The sequence below is a fragment of the Phasianus colchicus genome, chromosome 11, assembly GCF_987193195.1.
Source record: "Phasianus colchicus chromosome 11, bPhaCol1.hap1.1, whole genome shotgun sequence".
Lineage (NCBI taxonomy): Eukaryota > Metazoa > Chordata > Aves > Galliformes > Phasianidae > Phasianus > Phasianus colchicus.
In genome coordinates, this window is record NC_143446.1 from 14,800,231 (window position 1) to 14,820,532 (window position 20,302).

The window sequence follows — 20,302 nt, forward strand, 5'->3', positions numbered from 1 at the left end:
CCACTTAGATCAGCTAATATGCTCCCAGAAGAGAACCAACTACCTTAGGAAAAGAAGCAGCAGTAAAGCCCTTACCAGTAGGAGAAATTAATGCATTCCACTTTGACAGAAATAAATTATTATGAATCAGTCTAAAAATACGTTTGTCCCGTGTGGGAGTACACGCTCTTCTATTCATCAAGTGGCTTTCAAATAATGATTAAACGTCTTAAGACAGAAGACAATTTTGCTCACGCAAAATAAACACTGCTGAAAGTTACATGACAAAGACCATCTTTTTTTTTTTTTTTTTTTTTTTTTAATTTTAAAACTTCTGCAGCATTTTGACCAAGAGTAGTTCCCCACAAGTGAAACAGACGGAATGCCTGCTGGGAAGAATGTGCAGAGGACTCTGATAACTGCAGTGTAATTTTTTTCAGTTGCCTATCAAACATTGATTTTTCCAAATAACTTTTACTGAATTAAATTTATACCTGGTAATAATCTTCTAGTCACGCCTACAGTCTCAGTGGCATCTCAAATGGAGATAGATCAGATTTAAAGGCCAAAAGTCACTTTTGTGGTGTTTTGGGGAAAAGTGCATGAGTAGGATGACGGTTTTTTTGGTTTGGTGGAACAAGTTCTTGCAGGTATAAACCGATCTATTAACAGAGGTGCTGGCTCCCTGCACCACTGATTTCTGGCACTTGATTTTCCAGGTGTCTCTGGGCGGTCCCTGCAGACTCATCCTGGTGGCAATGCTCTGGTAGAAGGTTCCTGGCTGAGGGAATGTGCAAGAACAAGAAGTTAGGCAAAATAAAAGGGCTTAACCATTACAAATAATAATAATAACGAGATTAAACTAAGTTCATGTCTACAGAAAATTTATCCTGTGAAACGTTCCCAAAAATTTGCTCCACATTTACAGCTCAACGCATCTGGTGGAAGAGGAATGAGAAACCCCTTCCCATCTGCTCTGCAGAGCAGGTGCAGCACAGAGCAGGCAGACACTGCCCAGTACTTAACCAGCAGATCTGGTGGTGCTGCTGAGGCTGATTCCACAGATACCTTTATTTGGAAGAGTGAGAGATGAGACTCTTAGCTGCAGCGTTTCCAGCAGTCCTCCTTTTCTTCAGCAGCACAATCATAATTTAAGGCTTAGCACTCATCCAACCCAAGCAGCGCCGAGAGGCGGTGCTTCCACTGATGCTTTTTCCATTACAAAATAACATTCTATCCAAACATACTTTGTTTGACACCAATAAATCAGGGCAGCTCTTTCAATCAGATCTGAGGCTGAGCGAGGCTAAAGTTTTTTTGTTTTTTTTTTTAAAAAAAAAGCTTACAAAATTTGGTGACTTTTCAAAGAAAACTTTTTCTGTTGTTGTTGAAGTGGCACAACCCAGCACTCCCTGTTCCTGGCAGCAGCTCAGAAGGGCTCTGAGAAATGCATCTCTTGTGGCAGCTCTGACCCAAATGAAATCAAGAAACCTTGGAAATCCCATGGGAGATGGATTTTTGTGGGTTTTCCAATTTAAACAGGTGGAGATAAGCTAAGATAAGCATCTGAGAGAGATCTGCAACATATGGAAGGTTCATCTCTAACAGAAATGCCTCTATTTTTGTGGTCTTCTCCTTCTTTTGAGATATGCCTACAGACACTTGATTAACGGTGGAGAGAGTTACGTAAATTAATGACTGGTTAAAATAGATATAGTAGAGAGGAGCTTTCATTCTCAGCTCCAGTGAATGCCTTCCAAAGGAGAGATTATTTTAATTGGCCAGCCAGTGCTTCAGGGTGGGTTTGAAATGACAGGGAGAAGATCTTCAAAAGCTCAGCACTTATGATGCTTTTCCCAGGGAACAAGGACAAAAGGAAACAACGCACTTGTTCAGTTAGTTAGGTATTCTAAATGCACTGCTTCAGATCAGATCAGAAGTTTTTCTACCATGCTCACTATGCCAAAAAGAGAAACAGACAGCTTTATTTGCAGAACAGCTTTCACAAGTTGTACCACAGTTTATTTTATGATTTCAATATCTTCTGTATTTCTTTTACTCCGTTTCTTCATTACTAACTCAACATTACCAAGTGTTGCTAAGTAACATCTTGTCGGCATCTATAATTTTCCTACATGATTGCACTATAACTGAACGTTAATACTTTGCAAGGCAGTAACTACCAGAAATAGCCAGTGTCTTACTTTAAGGGGAACTGTGGTACATTCTCATTACAGCAGTATATGACTCCAAATAGCAGCCATCACCAAGGGTAATTCACCATTCACCTCCTGGAGCTCGATGTCATAGAAGGTCCAACACCAGAGGAATGCACTTACCTGAAGAAGGGCCTGAAAAAAGACATAGACCAAGACATATTTTAGCTTACCTCCTGCCTGGAATGATTTGCTGGTATTAACCAGCATGGACAGAGTGAAAATCCATGTCTCAGAGAATAGGTGATGATGGCACTGCGGTGATGTAAAGCGAGATGCTAGGAGCTGGGTTCCAACACACACTGAGTTCAGAAGGAGTTTTCTGCCCACATAAAATTTGAGGAGTCAGACATATAATTCATTACTGGGGAAAAACATCATTTTTCACCCTTTTCATTCTGTGGTAAAAGAAATTAAAGGCAAAAAAAAATAAATACCTTTAATAATTTCAAAATGTGTTTTCTCATCAATCTCCATTTGGTGTAACCAGGCTTGCAGGAAGTTCTGAAGCTGGGGTGGGACAGAGAAGGGCTTTGGGGACACTGGGCATTTCAGAAACATAGCTCAGATCATGCCAGATGATGTTTGCCTGTCTTAATCTTAATGATACTTTACAGTAAAACTTACGCTAAAGTGGAGACGGTATGCGTGCGTGAGAACCTGAGTGTTCACACATGCACACATATAGGCTGTACACGCACGTGTGTGCTGCTGCATACATGTTCACACATGCACAACCTTATCTAGCAGCAAAAAGAATAGAGTCCATCAGTAATTATACAAAATCTTAATTTCATGTGTAGTACTTCCCCCCTTTTCTTAGTTGAAGGTCTACCATCGACATGTTTCATTACGTAACTCAGGTTTATTCCTTCTCAAGGAACTGATTGCTTTGCCATGTTCAATGAAGTAATGAAACATTGAATAAATCTTTCTAGTGGAATAACTGCATGATACTAAACCAATGTTTTATCTTATCCTCACCGTGTACCTCGGTTTCCTTAAATGCATCTTTGCAGCAACCCGACGAGCCATAAATTAGTCATGATGATATTACAGCTGAATTTAATTTAAAGTCTCTCAGCAAGTTGTTAAGGGTTTCTTGCCTAGGTCACTCCTAAGGAAATTTGAAAACTCTGGTATGATTTATGAATATTGCTATATTACTAGAGTATAAAGGGCTATGGGGAATACAAACACATAAACCTCTGTTTAATTCAGCTCCAATAAAAATTTCATTTCTTATAGCAAAATAAACACGTAAATCAATGTTTAATGATTCTGTTGTTTTATTATGTAACTTATTATTTGCCTTTAAACATCCAAGCCAAATAAAATCTGGGACCCAGCTCATTTCTGCTGAAACATAATTAGTTAACAATTAGATCTGCAGAGGTTGCTTCCTTCGGTGGAAATAAGAACACAAAATAAGAGAAGACAGCCCAGGAAAAAAAGGCCTGGCTTCTCCTTCCCCTCATGTATAAACACATTAGCTCTGTTATTAGCCAATTCCTCAATGTAAACATCTTTTTTTTTCCCCTTGGAATTTACTCAGCTGTCTGGGGGATAATTACTTCCCTAAAATTACCATACATTCAGTATTCAAGTTCAGAGGTGCTTTTACCTTGAGACTTCTGCAAGTTCTGTGGACATACAACTTCTTTTGCTCTTCTCATCATGCAGGTTCTCCTTGTATAGGGGAATTAGTCCCATTGGTATTAATCTCCTTCAGGTAGTGGGACAGCAACTGGCTGCAGATAACAGCAGGAGAGAAAGGGTTAACTTCTGGATTGAAGCTTTAGCCATTTTTGTCAGACTTCAGGAGACACCTAATGATAATTTCTTCTGAAAGAAGCTGAAGTCACCAAACAGCTCATCACACATTGAGACTCATTTTGACCACCTGTTGATGTTCTAGATCTCCTTTAAAGAAGTAAGGACCGTGGAACTTCCACAGGCAGTAACAGGGCAGGGATGTTTTTCATCACTTACCCATTGCCATCCATAAGCAGCCTTTTGCAGCACTGTGCCATCTCAGTGTCCCTTACCCTGGTGAGTGTGTAACTTCCAAAGCCAGTGTCTTTTCTAACTTACTGTAGGGACACACGTTAGTTTTCTGAAATATTACACACAGTCCTTGGTCACTGGGATACAATAATTCCCCAGGATAAACCAGGTTTTCTCTTGTCAGTGTTGCTTGACCTTAGATGAGCCATTTAATCTGTTTCTCTCCCTACTTCACTGCCTATTTGAGTTGGATAATATTGGCACAACTACCCTGCTGAAGAAGGTGACAGTCTACACAAATAGCTGATGTAAGTTTAATATTTCTCAAGTTCCAAACTGTTGAAAAATGCTGTCATTCCAAAGTGTACACTGCTGTAATTACAGTATACAATGGAAATTGGGCAGCTAGGCAAATCTCCTTGTGCCAGCCTTTTTCTCTCCTACTCAACTTTGCATGTACATGTTTTATGGAAAAGAAATTTGAAAATTAAAGTGCCCTTGAAACTAGATCAGAAACTTTCAACCAATGGAGAATGTCTATTAACCACGTCTATCAGCATCGACCTGGCTGTTTCTTCTAGCTGACTCTGATCCTGTTGCCAAAATCCTCTATTCTTACTGGTAAAGGAAGAAGAGAACATTTGGAGGAAAGGGTCATGGTAGGTCAGGGGTCACCCCATCTATTCCCAGAGGTCCTAACACCTTGCTTTGCAATCTGCTTGTCAATGAATTCAGATGGCATTATCCCATTAGGTTGGAAAGTCCCAGCAAAGTCCCTTGCCCCATATTTCTTCCATTCTGAGAATAACAATCTAATTTTCTGAGGTTAGTATTATGTGCCTCAGGTGAAAGCCTCATACAAAACTTAATGCAGTATATTCTGTTTCCTCTGCTGGAGGAGCAAGAAAGAAAAATGCTTCTTTTAGTCTATAAAGTTATTAGAAGTTGAATCCCTTCCCTCCTTCTCCTTCAGGGTCTTCATTTGTAACTTTCTTCAATTTGGGAAATGCCTGGCACATTTTGGGCACCACCAGGAACAAAAACAACCTTTGTACCTTTCAGCCACAGCCAGTTCAAGGCATTTTGGAAAAACAATCTGCTTTGTCCTCACTTTGGGCACAAATGGAACAGGGGGCAAAGAGGGACTTTTCATTTCCTCAGTGCCATGTTCCCATAGGGAATTCCTAGGATTTCTCAGCATCCACTTAAACGATTCACAGTGCAGCTATACCACATTATGTCAACCAAGTATTTCACTGCCCACCAGGTTTGTACATCTTCAAGTAGAATAAAGCATGGAATAATTTGATTGCATGCTATTTTGTTACAAAAATGAAAAAACTTGGGCGATTCGCCTCTGGTAAAATGGTGAAGAAAAGAAAAAGCAAACAAAACAATAGCCTGGAGATAAAAAGCTGCAAAGTCCCAGAAAATGTCAACTCCAAGAAATGTGGTGGGTGTAAAAACCACAAATTAAGCTGTACATTCATATACAGCATCAACGTTTGTTCCAAACAATGCTCAATGGTGAGAGCTGGGAACCCCGTGAGTGCTGCCTCCCACTGCAGACATGCCTCCCATTCCTTGCTCTGCGTGTCCCACGGCTGCTCCTTCCCACAGATCCTTCCCATGGACAGCCCTGCACAGCCACCATCTGTTCTGCACTGCTCCGGGAGCAGTTCTGCTTCCTCCTTGCAATACTCTTTCCAGTAGGATGGAACTGGGGTTGCTCCAATAGCTGGGGTAATACCTCATGGCGCTGTGCAGGAAGGGACCAGAACAGGTCACTGGTTATGGATCTACCTCTTACTCTGCATAAATTTTGGGGAGCTGTGGAATTCATGGACCTTCTGTGGATCTAATAGAGTATTGAAGGTGACTCAGAACTTTAGCCCAGAGTGCACAGCATTCATCCAGCACAAAAATCGAGACAATAATCAATCCTCATTTCCCATAATAAGTCAGGAGAGGAGGGAAAATGTCAGCTACATTACTAGTACTTGCAAAACAGTATTCATAGAATCATAGAATGGTCTGGGTTGAAAAGGACCACAATGCTCATCTAGTTTCAACCCCCTGCTATGTGCAGGGTCGCCAATCACTAGACCAGGCTGCCCAGAGCCACATCCAGCCTGGCCTTGAATGCTTCCAGGGATGGGGCATCCACAGCCTCCTTGGGCAACCTGTTACAGTGTGTCACCACTCTGTGTGAAAAACTTCCTCCTAATATCTAACCTAAACCTCCCTTGTCTTGGTTTAAAATGATTCCCCCTCGTCCTTTTACTATCCACCCTCGTGGATTTCTGGACTAAAAAATAAATCACATCAGAATGGTTTTTTTCCAGCAAAATCTCCAAAATTTGATCAGCATTGTTTTTTCTTTTGTTTGCTGAGCAAATACTTACTGTCATATATAAGGAACAAATACACAAAATCTGTATAGCACAAACACCCTCAGCTCTGCAAGACCTCAGTAACTGCTAACAATATTACCGAAGCTATAATGCACAAAGTGCTTCAGTAGAAAAAAGTACTATTGAACAGCCTGTGTTTTATTATTACATATCACCAAAGCATCAGAAATTATTTTAAAAGAGTCTTTATAAATATTTGTTTTAATGCAATTGGCATAAGATCTCACTGAACCAGTGAGTGGAAAAGAATATTCTTGTATAAACCTACTTTTTCTCTGACCTATGCAGTTTTTGGAAGTTAATCTAGATGCTGTTACATCATGCAGAGAAGGCAAATACACAGTAGGACTTAAAATCTTCAATCAAATTCACTTGTGCTGTGGTATTTGTGAAAAATAAATGCTTGCCCACCTTCAAGACATTCCCAGAGAGTTTGCATGGTAGGTGTGCTCAAATTTTTCGAGCGTGAAGGAGCTACTGAATTGCTGGCAAAGTGAGCTAATGTTGAACTAACATGAACTTCATGCACATTTTTGAGATTGCCAGAGCTGCTGGTTGAGGTGAACTTGTAGTAACAGGCTTGTCAGAGAGCTGCCTGTCTGGCAGGCTGCATGCTGCAGCTGGAGCTGTCTTGGCTTGATTCTGCTCTGAAGCTGGGACAAGCTTGTGCAGCCCGGCTATAAACATTGAGCTACGGAGGAGACAGAGCAACCCAATAGCCCCAGAGCAGCTGAATGTCAGGGCAATCCCAGAGCCAAGTCAAATCTTCAGAGAAGGTCCAAAAGGGAAAGTTTATTGAGACCCAGATTGGGTCAAAGTCCATTTCAGCTGTGCTTAGGAAGCTGTGGACTTGGGAGAGATGACTGTCTGGGATGCCTATAGCTGGAAAGGCATCTCTGCCTTGAGAGAAGAAGAGCACGTGGAGCTCAGCTCCATCCACCACAGCAGTGAGGCAAGATCTCCAGGGAGAAATGACACCTTAAATAAAACCCAGTATAAAAATGAAACAAAAGCCCAAATGGATAAGGGGGATAAGACAAGAAGGAATGGCTTTAAACTAAAGGAAGGGAAATTTAAGTTAGATGTCAAGAAGAAATTCTGTACTCAGAAGGCAGTGAGGCAGTGGCACAGCTGCCCAGAGCTGTGGGTGCCCATCCCTGGAGGTGCTCAAGGCCATGGATGGGGTCCTGGGCAGCCTGAGCTGGGGGGGCAGCCAGCCCACGGCACGGGGTTGGAGCTGGGTGGGCTTTGAGGTCCTTTCCAACCCAAGCCTTTCTATGATTCTCTATAGACAACCTTCATCAGCTGCTGCTGTTGTTCCCTTCCCAGCTCACTGTCAGAAAGGCTTCGCTGATATTTCGCCAAATGACAAATAACAAATGGCCGACGAAGCAAACAGTAAGACCAGGCCAGAAAGAAAAGAGAAAACATCTAAAAGGAAGAAAGGGACAAATGAGTCTTCAGAGAATATGAGCAGCAGAGAATGCACTGATTTTGTGTCTGGTACATTTTGCTTCATTTCCAGTAATTCACGCCCTGTAAGATTTCTAGAAACAAATAGATCAAACATTAAAAAAAAAAAAAAAAAATATCCAAAAAACAGCCCCAAAAACACAAGCTGAGCCACTTCAGCCAATGAAAAAGTGGATCCAAGATGAGCAGGGAGAAAAATATGAGATTTCTAACAATTCTGACAATCAAACTGATTGTCGTTGTGCCAACAACTTGGAATTCTTCCACTTCTAATTTCAGTTGAAAGAAGTAAATAAACAGGATCATTTCTTCTATCCCTGCACTCTGCCAGTAGGATTCCTCCCACCCCTGCTGCTTTGCACTAGATGGTCTGCAGACTTCAAACATCACCTTTGGGCCAAGGTCTGTGTTTCCTTTTTGGAGCTGACCAGTGTTTAGCACACTGCTGGAGATAACCAAGCCTCCAGTGACAAAGCCAACCAATGCTGAGAAGGCAGCAAACCTTCCAATATCACCACTATGTACCCCAGTGAGTCGCTGCTGTCAACAGTGCTGGGTGCTTTAATGCACCCTCTGGGTGTGTGACACTGGGGAGAACTTTAGAGAAGATCTGAAACAGAAAACGTAGTGGGAACAAGATTGAAAAAGGCAACAGGAAGTGATGAAACAGAGAATTAAAAAAAAAAAAAAGTATAAAATTTGTATATAGACAAAAATATACAGGTATAAAAATATGTACATATAAATAAAAATAAAATATAAAAATATAGATAAATGAAAATATAAATAAGGAAGGTGCTGGAGCAGGCTGCCCAGAGAGGCTGTGGATGCTCCATCCCTGGAGGTGTTCAAGACCAGGCTGGATGCAGCCCTGGGCAGTCTGGTTTATTACCAGATCCAGAGTTTGGTGGCTCTGCCTGTGGTGGGGTTTTGGAACCTGATGATCCTTGGGTCCCTTCCAACTCAAGCCATTCTATGATTCTATGATGAATCATAGCAACAAAATAATGCTCATTCATAGCCTCATTTTGAACAAGCAGTAGCTGCTTATGGGCAGAATCTTCCCAGGACCACTTCCCATATCTGTGTTTTCCATTAAGATGGAGGAAGTGTCTCTGGAGCACACACTGCTGGTGTCTCTCTCTACCCAGTGACTATGAAAATCAAAACTGCGTCTGTTACACAAATATTGGGAAATAACTCTCTAGATAAGCTGTGCATGTATTTGCAAGTAAAATATGCAGCCATACCAGTCTGTGCACACAAAGCACACAATTTGTACGTGCAAATAGGAGCTCCAGGCAGGTTAATGCTTTACAGGAGACCAAACTCTTAACCAGAAACACAAATCCAGAGGAACTGTCACTGCAGCCACACCACCAAATGACAACAGAACTATTACCCCCAATAACCACGTCTTCATTTCTGCTTGAGCCTCCCTCACTTCCCTTATCCATGATTATAGCTCAGATAAGAACTCTCCTACCCTCACCATCTAATGTCTGTACAATCTTACAGGCATGGTTCAGACTGAGAACACTTGGTTACTAGATAGAAAATTGCATTTGACTTCTGGTTTTCCATTTCTCCTCCGGTTTCATTTTCTCTTAAGCTTAAAAACATTTCCATTAAAGAAATCATTTCCTTTCTCTGGGAGGCTGAACCAAAAGCCACTAAAATCTCTGACAGTCTTTTCATTAGGGTGCCAGGGCTTTGCATTAGACTTTCAATTACAAGTAGTGAACGTAGAAGTATAAAGAAGTGAAAGATAAAGGAGGGGGAGGTAGGAAGTGGAAAAGTTCCACCAACATTTACAAACTTCTAGGGTTTCATTTGGCTTTACGTTAAGTTGAGGTCAAAGGTTTGGGACAGCTTTTATTCTCCTCATTCCCCATTTGCTCTGATCTTCTTTTCCAGAGGGGGAATCCTGACAGATGAGCTGTGAAGAGGGAAGAATCAATCTGATAAAGCTGGACTCAGAGCTGAGTGATGGAGCAACCACTTTGCATTGCCCTGAGCTGGGAGCATGAGATGAGGTTGCTAGTGGGAAATAGTTCGCTTGGGGACAGTATTTTACAAAGCCTCACCCAGGGGGATGGATGTTTTGTCCTCCAGAAGCAGAGGGATCCTGGGTGACTCCACTGCTGTCCCACCAGCCTTGGATTCATAAGAGGGACAAGGCAGCGAGAAATGGATTTTGGTGGTCAGTCAAAGAGGTATGAGTGATATGAGTCTGTAAGGAGAGACTGTATCTTTAGGTTAACTTACTGTTTTTAATTTTCAGCTGATGTACTGTGAAAATCAGAGCGGATTCTGGCGTGTCTTCTAGCTAAATTCGGAGTAAGTACAAGTGGATAACAATTGCTGAATTTAACCAAAATAAGCTAATCTGTTAGATAATTTGAGGGAAAAAAAAAACATAACAGGAACCTGGTAGAGAGAAGGATGTTCACAAAAGGTGCTGATAAAACTGCTCCCGGGGGGCACAGTGAGAGAAGCAGGGACCTTTCAGACCATTTTTAAACTATCAGTACAATCTAAGTCCATCTTCTGAGAAACCTCTAATATTTTGGGAGCTGATTCTTTTCAAACACCTGGGTTACATCCTGATGGAAGTGATGCTGGCTCCCTGGGACAGACAGCCCTGAACACCTGCGCCTTCAGCTCTTGTTTTCTCCTTGAGTTTGCTTGCACAAGTGTGGTGAAGCCCTTCTTGGAGCAGAGGGACCAGATGCTGCTCACACACACATGCAAGTAGCTCCACTGTAACCAACCAGTAACATGAGATGGTTTCAAAACAAGCCTTCCTTTGTCCCGTACAAATAATATTTTCATTATTCGTGTTCAAGTGGCTAAGCAGCAAAAACGAGGCTTTCTTCTTAATAAAAAGCTTATGCTTTTAAAGCAAACAACACCAAACTGGGGCTGCTGGAATTTTGCTCACTGGGGAGGGCACAGCAGAATGATGGGGAGCGTTGCATGGTGACACACCCTCAAATCTCTTTGGAATAATTAAAAACACCATTTAACACAACACTTTCAATTTGTTCCCATTCCTACCTAGGATGGCTTTTCTCTAGGAGTGAGTCTGTTGGCGCTGCATTTTCCCACCTCGATGTGCCAAATCCCAGGAGATTTCCCTCTGCTGGGGTGCTGGGCTGCTCCATGCACCCACTCTGTAAGCAAACAGGTCATTGCAGCAAACCGTAAGACACTTGAAGCCCCATTTGCACAACCCAAGTGAGATCTTTTTGCATTAGAGATAATCAGGGAAAGAGGCCTCACCCCTTTGGCTGAGAATCACAGTTCTTAGGCATACTATAGACACAGCTGTTTAGGGTATGCAGGGAAGACCCTGGTATGTCCTTAACACAGTTCCTGAGCCTTTTTACTTTTAAAAATGTGCATGCTGCCACTGCTATTGATTCCACTTGAGCTCTGATTTGTGAAAAAAAAAAAAAAGAAAAAAAAAATCTTTTCTTATAAGCATCTACCTGTACATATTCTCACACTTCTCCAGAGGTTTGGGGGAATTGCATGTAAATGGCTGCTGCTGAAGCACTATGTGCTGGTGCAGGAATTCAGACCAGCTTTCCGGGATTAGATGTCCCTGACTAACCTCAGCTGTTAGGAATTACTTTGGAGCTTGGCCCTAGCAGGTGAGGGGGAACCACCAGGAAGAGAACAAAAGGGTTTCTCTCCCTTCTGCCCCTGCCTCCTCCCTTCCAGGCCTTGGGCAAATGTGGTTTTAATTCAGAAATACAAATGTCACCTCCAAAATCACTCTAGGGAGGAAGGAGAGCAAGGAAGGCTAAAGAAAATTCATTTGGATTGTAATTTATCAAGCTTTTTTCCTGTGAAATTGAACTGGAGAGTCTTAACATCTGCAGCGATGAGAAATGGGAAGCTGGAGCTGGGCTGCTGCACAATGGCAAAGCAAAGAACTTATCTGCCATCCAAAACAGCCTCTAATCCTTGGTTTTCTTCAAGGACAGCCCTTTCCTAATGTAAATAAACTCGTTATCCCGTGTAGTGTAGGGAAAACAGCTCTACCTTAAGTGCTGCTTTTGGAGCACTTTGAGCTATAGGTGGCACCGAAAGCCGTAAGAGCCACTTTTTTTCCTACGTTATCCTCCACCTTGTGCTTTCAGAGCTCTCCAGGCTGGGAGCTATTTTTGTTTCCTGCAGGTTTGGACAGCCACAAAGCCGGGGCTGTGTACGTGCTGCAGCTCTGACAGCAGACGTGAATAATAGAAACGGGCTCCGAGCATAAGAAGCCACTCGGCGCGCTCGCTGTACTTTCCTAATGGATATGACATTGACATAATACACCCCGGAGCATTTTGGATCAGACGGCGTTTTCCTGTTCCACGTGCTGGTTTTATGAACAGCCATCAGGTTGTGGAACACATGTCGCAGCGTGGGTGGCGGGCGGCTCTCCATCCCATGTGCAGGGCGTGGAGCTGTGGCATCACTCCACCTGAAATCCTCCTGGCAGTAGGGCAGAGGGGTTCTGATTCCATGGCAGGGCTTGTGGTGGATGCTGCTGGGATGCTGCTACAGGCTGATGGGTATATGGGGCCATGCTAAATGGCCACATCTAGGAACACAAAAGTGCAACCAAACACACCCCAGCAGGGCTGACCTGTGAGTTGAATTTGCTCCTCATCGCTATAAAATTATTTCCCAAGCACACAAGCTGGGTGGGAGCATCACAGTTCAGCAATAATCAGCCCAAACCCCTCATCTCCAGGCTGTGAGGCAGCATCCCCCCAGTCAGACATGGAGCTGCAGTGGTAAATCACCAGCATGGAAAAACCCTTCCACACCCCCACTGTTCAGAAGGAAACATCCATTTCTGCACGGGCAGGAAGCAGGACTAATCCCTTTGTGATTTCCTCCTCTAACCCCTTCTCCTGACACCCCATTCCAGCTTTCATCCTCCTATCTGGGCTATTTAGTCTAGAGCAAGGGAGGCAGAGAGGAGCTGTGATAACAGTCCTCAGTTATGTAAAAGTCTTCTCCAAAGAGATAGGCAATAAATTGCTGTCTGTAGGGAAAGCACAAAAAGTAATGGGCTTAAATGCAGCAAGAGAGACTTAAAAAAAAAAATAATCTAGGAAAATCTTCCTTGTTGCAAGGATCATTGGAGATAACTTGGGAGACTGTGGGGCTCATCGCTGCTGGCAGGATTAGGGAAACACATCAAACAAACAAGCATCAAGAACTATTTGCATAGGGTCAGACGAGATTACCTCATTGGTATCTTCAAGCACTGCTTTCTTCCATGCTGTGGTCCCAGCCTTGTTCTTTGCTGGCCACAACAGAGCCAAGGAAATACTCATGATGGAGGGAGGAGCGAATGCCCTACCATGGCAGGCATTGGATTTCTTTTCCCTCATTGTCTCCTGATTCTCTTTGTCTGTGTTTTTCAGCATAGGATGGCACTGATGGACATGGTTCAAGGAATTTCAAAGCCAGAAGATCTGATAAAGACTCCAGACATCACACAGCAAACACAGCTGCTGGTTCCTGCAGGACTCAGAAGATTCCTCTGCCCATTCCTAGATCATTTTGTTGTCTCTTTGATAGTCAGCAAAAGAAACTCAAGCATACTAAGAGGTGTGCAGTCACAAATGTGCACCTCCAAAGAAGTCACACTTCACCAGCCTCCCTTGAGGCATGGGGACATCACTGCAAGCGATACTGTTGAGCAGAGTTGCTTTGCTGAGTGCAAGACAACCAGACAACTTGGACTGAGACTGTATTTGCTGCTGGTGAAGCTTGGTCTTACACAGCCTTTCCAAGAAGCAGCATCTTCCGGGATGCTCCACTCCAAAAGGCAATTCTTGCCAAATCCTGCTAAAAACGGGGCTAATCATATGTTTACTTGAGGATATCCTTAAGTACTTTGCTGGACTGGGGCCTTATCCAGCTACATTTCAGATTCTTAGAGATCAGTAGGAATTGATTAAGCTCTCTGCATTACCAGGAGGTGGACATCTGCATGTGTCAAAATAAAGATATTTTCCTGAAGATATTTTTTTCCTGTGTTTCAGCTATCCCAGTCAGAAAAGATGGTCAGAATCAGAAAACAGTCATTGTCTTCTGATCAGCAAAAAGATGCAAGTGAGCCTTAACAGATGTAATTTATGTCATTACTGCTGATGAAGTTAGTAACCTTTAGCAAGGAGACATGGATCAATAGTTATTTGAGAAGATGCAGCTGCAGATACCTAAATGGGCATGGACCAGAGAGCGAGGTGTAAATGGTAATAGCAGAATATTTAAACCAGATGAGAGCTATGAGGTAGGTTAGTGACCTTGAAAGAACCAGAGAAGTAAAAAAAGTAAAGAAGGGCAACAATGATTTATATACTTGCTCTGCACAAATATTACAATGCTTATTGAATGGTATAGTAAATTATGAACAAAGTAGAGTTTTACTAGATTAATGACAAGGGAATTTATATAATAAGGTTTGTTCTTTTGAAACTAGGCGAGAGAAATGAGTTTTTTATTAACTCCTGTGTTTCCAGGCTTGAACATTTCTCTTTCTGCTGTAGAATAATCTGACTTACACTTGGTCATTGCACATCCATTTCCAGATCATTGTAACACTGATAGAGCTCAATGCACAAAGAGAAGTGCAGCACCAGGAGGGGACCCATGGAGATAGTACAATCCAACAGCTCACCAGAGACTTGTTTCTGCCACTGTGGAATCAGGAGAGTGTAGGGATTGCCCAAAGGCTCCCATTAACTCCCAAACCATTCTAATGATTACTATAGTGATGTCCAGACTCATCTTGGTCTTGGATCATACTTGTCTCTAAAAAAGACAACAGAAGACAACTACCTCCCATAAACATTTACATCTAGCAAGGCAGGGCAAAGCTTGGTGGGAGACGTCACAGCATGATCTCACAAAACAATGGTTCAGCATCCCCAGATCCCACCTCTCCCTGTGATGCCAAGTCTCAAGAGAAGCTAACGACGTTTCTGTCTACAATAACAAACATTTCTTTCTAACTGGCTGAAGGGATTTGATTAAGGAAAAATAAGAAGGAGAAGAAATAAAATCCACACTAGACAGTTTTTAATACGTGTAGTTCTTCTGCAAAATGCATAATTAATCCCAGCTTGCTTATACGAGTGGAAAGAAGAAATCAGCCATCACAGTACTTGTAATTTCATATAGGAGTATATATTTATAATCATACCAAGTCCTAGCAGTGACTTTAACAGCTTCTTAGACCACCGTCAATCTAGAAAAGAGCCAACCCTACAGGGAGGGTCCCGGGGCACAGTGTGCACCAGTTAATCAGGATACGATCAGCTACGTTACTGGGACACTTCTGTCTGCTGATCACTGGGGTCTGTGATTGCCTTTTACTGCAGAAGGAGCAACAGGCTTTGCTCTCCTCCAGCCCTGAGTCTGCACTGAGTGAAACTGGTGGCCAAATTCTTGCTGCTGTCACCAGGATCAGGCCTGAGGAGCTGGCACCAAGTGGTTTGCTGCTCATTATTCACTCTTTGCCTTGCATGGGTGACCCAAAAACCTGACCCACAGCCCAGTGAACCCCCTTTGGGTTTCACTGCACTCCAGATCAAGCCACAAGAGGACAATTAGAATGTATGAGCTCAACTAAAAATGGATTATTGTGCATGTATTCTTGTCATTTTCATATGCTTCTCTTTGCTCCCAGTAAGAGCCGTTGCCCAGGTGTAATGCAGTCAAAGTAAGGTTTAGCTAAGAGAGGTTAATATTCATACCCAAAGGAGCTGCTTACAGGGGAAAAACAGGATAGCTAAGAAATAAAAAATATTCAACAGCATGGCCACCCGCAGAGAATTATTTTCACAGGTAGGATAGTGCAGACACAGCTATTACAGAAACATGGATCTTCAGCTCCATTACGTTATTCTGTTTTTCCTTCCTTGTGAAGTGTGTTGAAAAAGTGGAATATGCTAATAAACCATTCTAATTCATCTCCCCTGAAGTTTTATGTGAGCAGACTAAGTCATTCTGCTTGAAGTCCTTAATTTCTATATAATTATTTTCAGTAGTATTGTCCTTAACTCTCTGCAGGTTTCTAACAAATTTAAGAAAACTTAGGGCCTCCTGGAATTACATGCTGTAATTTCCCACTGGTGACAGCTTGCATTTAGCTGGTGACTGCTTTCTGTTTCAAAAATTGTTATTAAAACCTAGCAGTCCATGACGGGGATTTGGACAAGGAGTGTTCTCCATTGTTCTCTCATGTCTCATCCTCAGCTATTCCAGGCTCTAGGATCTAAAAATTAGAGTATTTCAACCCTCTTGTTGCTCTGAATTAAGCAAAGGATAAATATGCACTTATCAGTCCCCAGCAGCCACAGTCACTCCTGAAAACCACATCCCACAGCGCATAACTGTGTGTCTGCAGGGAAGGTGGCCTCATGGGACTGGGGCTGGACAACTTGAATCCATCTGGGAATGGGAAAAGCTGGGACAGGGCCCACCACTTCCGCTCAGCAGCGACACCGCCTGCAAACGTGCCCTTTTGCCATGAGAAAAGGCAAGCAGGAGGCATGAGAAAAAGGAGAACAACTCCATTCACCCCACGCTCCCTCCGTTCCTCCTGCATCTCCATGAGAAATGGGAAGCTTTGGCCCTGCAAACGGAGAGTCCCTCACACCTGCAAGGTTCGCTGGTGGCCTCATTTCCTCTCTCCTCCACATCCTCCCACACAAATGGCTCTATCTATCTGTTAAACAGAAATAAGGCAATGGGCTTTTTCAGTGGAGTATTTCAAGATCATCTGTCTCTGTATCTATAAGCTGGGGACCGGTTTTTCTAAGGAATCTGCATTTTCTGAAGATTACAGGAAACTCTTTTAAAAGGAAATTTGTTGTTCTTTGGGAAATCTTTGCCCTTACAGTCTCTTCTTCGTTAAAAGCAAGCCTCATCCAGATGGATTCATTGGAAGTTCAATATTTCTGATTTAAGTAATCATTAAAAGCCAATCAAGCGTACTTCACAGTTGTTTAGAATAAAACATTTTAGCCTGATGGTGCAAAAAGCGTCATGACTGCAAAACACTGAAAAATAGAGCTAAACATGAAATGGTAAAAAACACAGGATGCAAAAATAATAATAATTGGAATCCATTGTGATGAAAAACAATATCCAATACCACCTTAACACAAAATAGTAAAAATGTCTGACTAACACCTGCCTGTGAAATACTTGATTTTGATGAAATTGCTTTCTACAGACAATAATCCCTACAGAACTTTTTAACTCTACTTAATCAGTGCAAAAAAAAAAAAAAAAAGAAAAAAAAAGAAAAAAAAATCAAAGAAGAAGATTCTCATTTCCTTTTCTAAATGAAAAAATGTCCATTTCATGAGGGAAAGGTCAGCTGTTCAACAGAGTGCTGGGGCACTTTAAAGAACTTGAAATCTGCACCTGGACTTCCTCACATCCTCAATATTCCCCTCCTTCAGCACAGCTGGGAATCTCTGTTTAAAACTACGTTTCTTGTTCTTTGTGCCTTCATTACGCTGCTGGTTGCATCACTTTTTCTTAAAATTTATTCCTCCTGTAATATTTGCTGGATTGCATACAATAAATACTGCCCAATGTCAGCTAGACAGCTATAAATGTGTTAAATATATACTGTGACAAGTCTAATAAATAGCCATCCATTCACATTACAAATAAGCCCAATTTCAGTCCAATGAATATTGCAATGAACTTGTTCTTCCTGGGACATCAGTATAAATATCAGTAATAAGATAGATCAGAAAGGCTAACCATGCCAAGTAGATTTTATTTTTGTAAAGAGACTATAAGAACTACTTCATTCCCCTTTGTAGAAAAAAGAAACCCATAAAAAACCAGCGAGGAATCTAGGACAAGGAAAGGGAGAGGTTACTGAACAAACTGCAGTTTATTTAGATGAGAAAAATGAAGTATGCAAAGCAAGACATGTTTAACTAAGTGTCTACAGATGTTGCTCAATTTCTGTATGCACTGAAAGAGAAATCACTTTGTTTACTTGTCTGGCTCTTGTTCCTAACGCCATTACCAGTAGCTGAAAACATCTACTGAACACAGGTATTTTATTTTACTTTTTTCACCTGTGGAGGTGATGGGGTGGGGATTGCAACCAATGGTTTCTGCCAAAACTGCTGGAAAATATTCCAAGCATTTGGCTGACTGTTCAGCAGCCTTATCAATACCTGCTGCATCAGCTTTTCTTCACCTGCCATCCACTATTTGAGATGCTTTGACAGACACCACAAGCACCTCACAGCCCCATCAGGAAAGGCAGGGCTATCTGTGCTTCTCACACCCAAAATACTGTTCACTCACTGTCAGTTGCAATGCCAATACATGCCACGGTTCTGTGTTTATTCCAGTCTGCTTAGTTTAATACCACCGTCCCTCTTTGGACACCCCTGAGCCCTGGGATCAGGAGATAACATTACTGATTACTGATTTCCCCTCAATGTCAGTTGATCCATAGAAGAAATACAAGAACTCTACTGTTGCACAGGGCCAAACTAATGGGTCACATAGTCCATCCACACTGGCTTCTAACTGCTCAGATCTTTTAAGGACTGTAGAGTCAAATTAAATGAGGAAAAATAAGGAATGTTTGCCACATTCCTCTTCACTCATCAGTAGTGCACACTGAAGGTACTAAAGGTTGTCTATAGGAACTGAAGCTGTGGGAGGAGCACCAGTGATGTGTAAACAGCTATTTTCCAGAAGCCTATAGACTGTGGAGGTAGAATAAACCATACATGCTTATGCAGAGAGCTTGGTTACCTTGTCTTCTGTTCCTTGGGACAGTACTGTCTGGTGAGTTTGAAGTCTTCATCAGTTGTGTCGTTTGACAAAATCTTTCTGGAAGTCGACGTATCTACAAGAGAAGAGGTCAAAGCTGTTTGTAATATTTGCTCCTTTCTTCCCTCTGCAGTCATCCACACAACATTCCTACACAAAGGACTGCAATTTTTGCTTTCATTTGAGAGCATTTCCATTTTTCTGAGAGTCTGGGCACGGTGTGGTGCACTCAGAACTCATGGAGCACTGTAGGTTTCTCAACAAAGCATGGAGCTGGCAGATTTTAAGCAGAGGGTCAAGTGGGGAAGGAAGAGCCTTTTTCTATTGATTGCTTTAGAGTAGCATCTTGTTAAATGTGGGGTATAGACACAGGGAAGCATGAGCTTCAATTAATAGGTCAGAGCCTGTGTGCATCTAATTATAAACCCATCTGGCCCTAGCCTAAGCATATTAATCTTAGTCCCAAAATACAAATCTGCCTGCAGAGACGCAAAGGAACAACAGCCCATGCAGTGACTTGCCAGCCTCAGACTGTCCACGTTGTTCTCTCTGCTATCAGAGTTTATTTTTTGGACATTTAGACTCCAGAGGCTGCCTGCTGCAGAGCAGGAAAGCAGCATGGAAGATATGCTGATTTGTGACAAATCAATGCAAGGACAAGGGGAACCTTTCCAGAGATTTCACTGTCTGTCTGTCTCCACATGACGTGCTGCAAAGGTTAATTTGTTTTGAAATCCTCATTTTTTATTTGCGTTACTGATCAACTTAGCAATTATAAATGTTAATATATTCTTCAGTGGCCTTAACTTCAGATATTGAGACTGTTGCACTAAATAAGGATTCCGCAGCTTGCCTTGATTCATTAAGACTGGAGTTATTCTGAAAACTCATTGAGTTACAGCACTGAAAGAAGCATGTTTTCAAGGTGCATCCTTAATTATCTTTAAAGCAAGACAGACCCATTTATAACTCTGTGGTTTAAATCAATTTAGTTAACTATCGTTTAAATCAGAACCAAGAAAACCCAATTCAGGTAACTTGGTCTGTATTGCATTTGTGCCTTCTAACAGATATTCATAAGAAAGTGTTACTTTGAAGGACTAAAAATGAATGGAAATGTTTAATTACAAAAAAAAAAAAGGTAGCTCTTTTGGAGTGATTAATTGCTTTTGTTCACTGAGTGAGCACACTGTAGCTGTGTGTACATCACCACACACATCAGCATTTATTTTGTCCTGATTTTTACATCTGACTGGTGAAAAAAAAAAGTATGTGACAGTTTTAATCATTCAATTACCTTTTTAAAGTGCTCTGCGTCACACTGCTCCTAAACAAAAACATGCAGAAGAATGTAATCATTTAATTGTGTCCTGA

General features: G+C 42.0%; 1 long non-coding RNA gene across 2 annotated transcripts; it reads right to left on the reverse strand.

Moving 5' to 3' along the window:
* Nucleotides 1-288: 288 nt before the first annotated feature.
* On the reverse strand, nucleotides 289-20,256 carry LOC149916452 (uncharacterized). Of its 2 annotated transcripts, XR_016470143.1 has the most exons (6): nucleotides 20,226-20,256; nucleotides 18,911-19,004; nucleotides 11,150-11,265; nucleotides 3,820-3,946; nucleotides 2,369-2,517; nucleotides 289-760 (listed from the first exon to the last, which is right to left on the reverse strand). It is a non-coding gene; the product is annotated as an uncharacterized LOC149916452 (long non-coding RNA). The 2 variants fall into 2 exon arrangements; XR_016470142.1 differs by lacking the exon at nucleotides 20,226-20,256 and having other exon boundaries at nucleotides 18,911-19,766.
* Nucleotides 20,257-20,302: the final 46 nt, after the last annotated feature.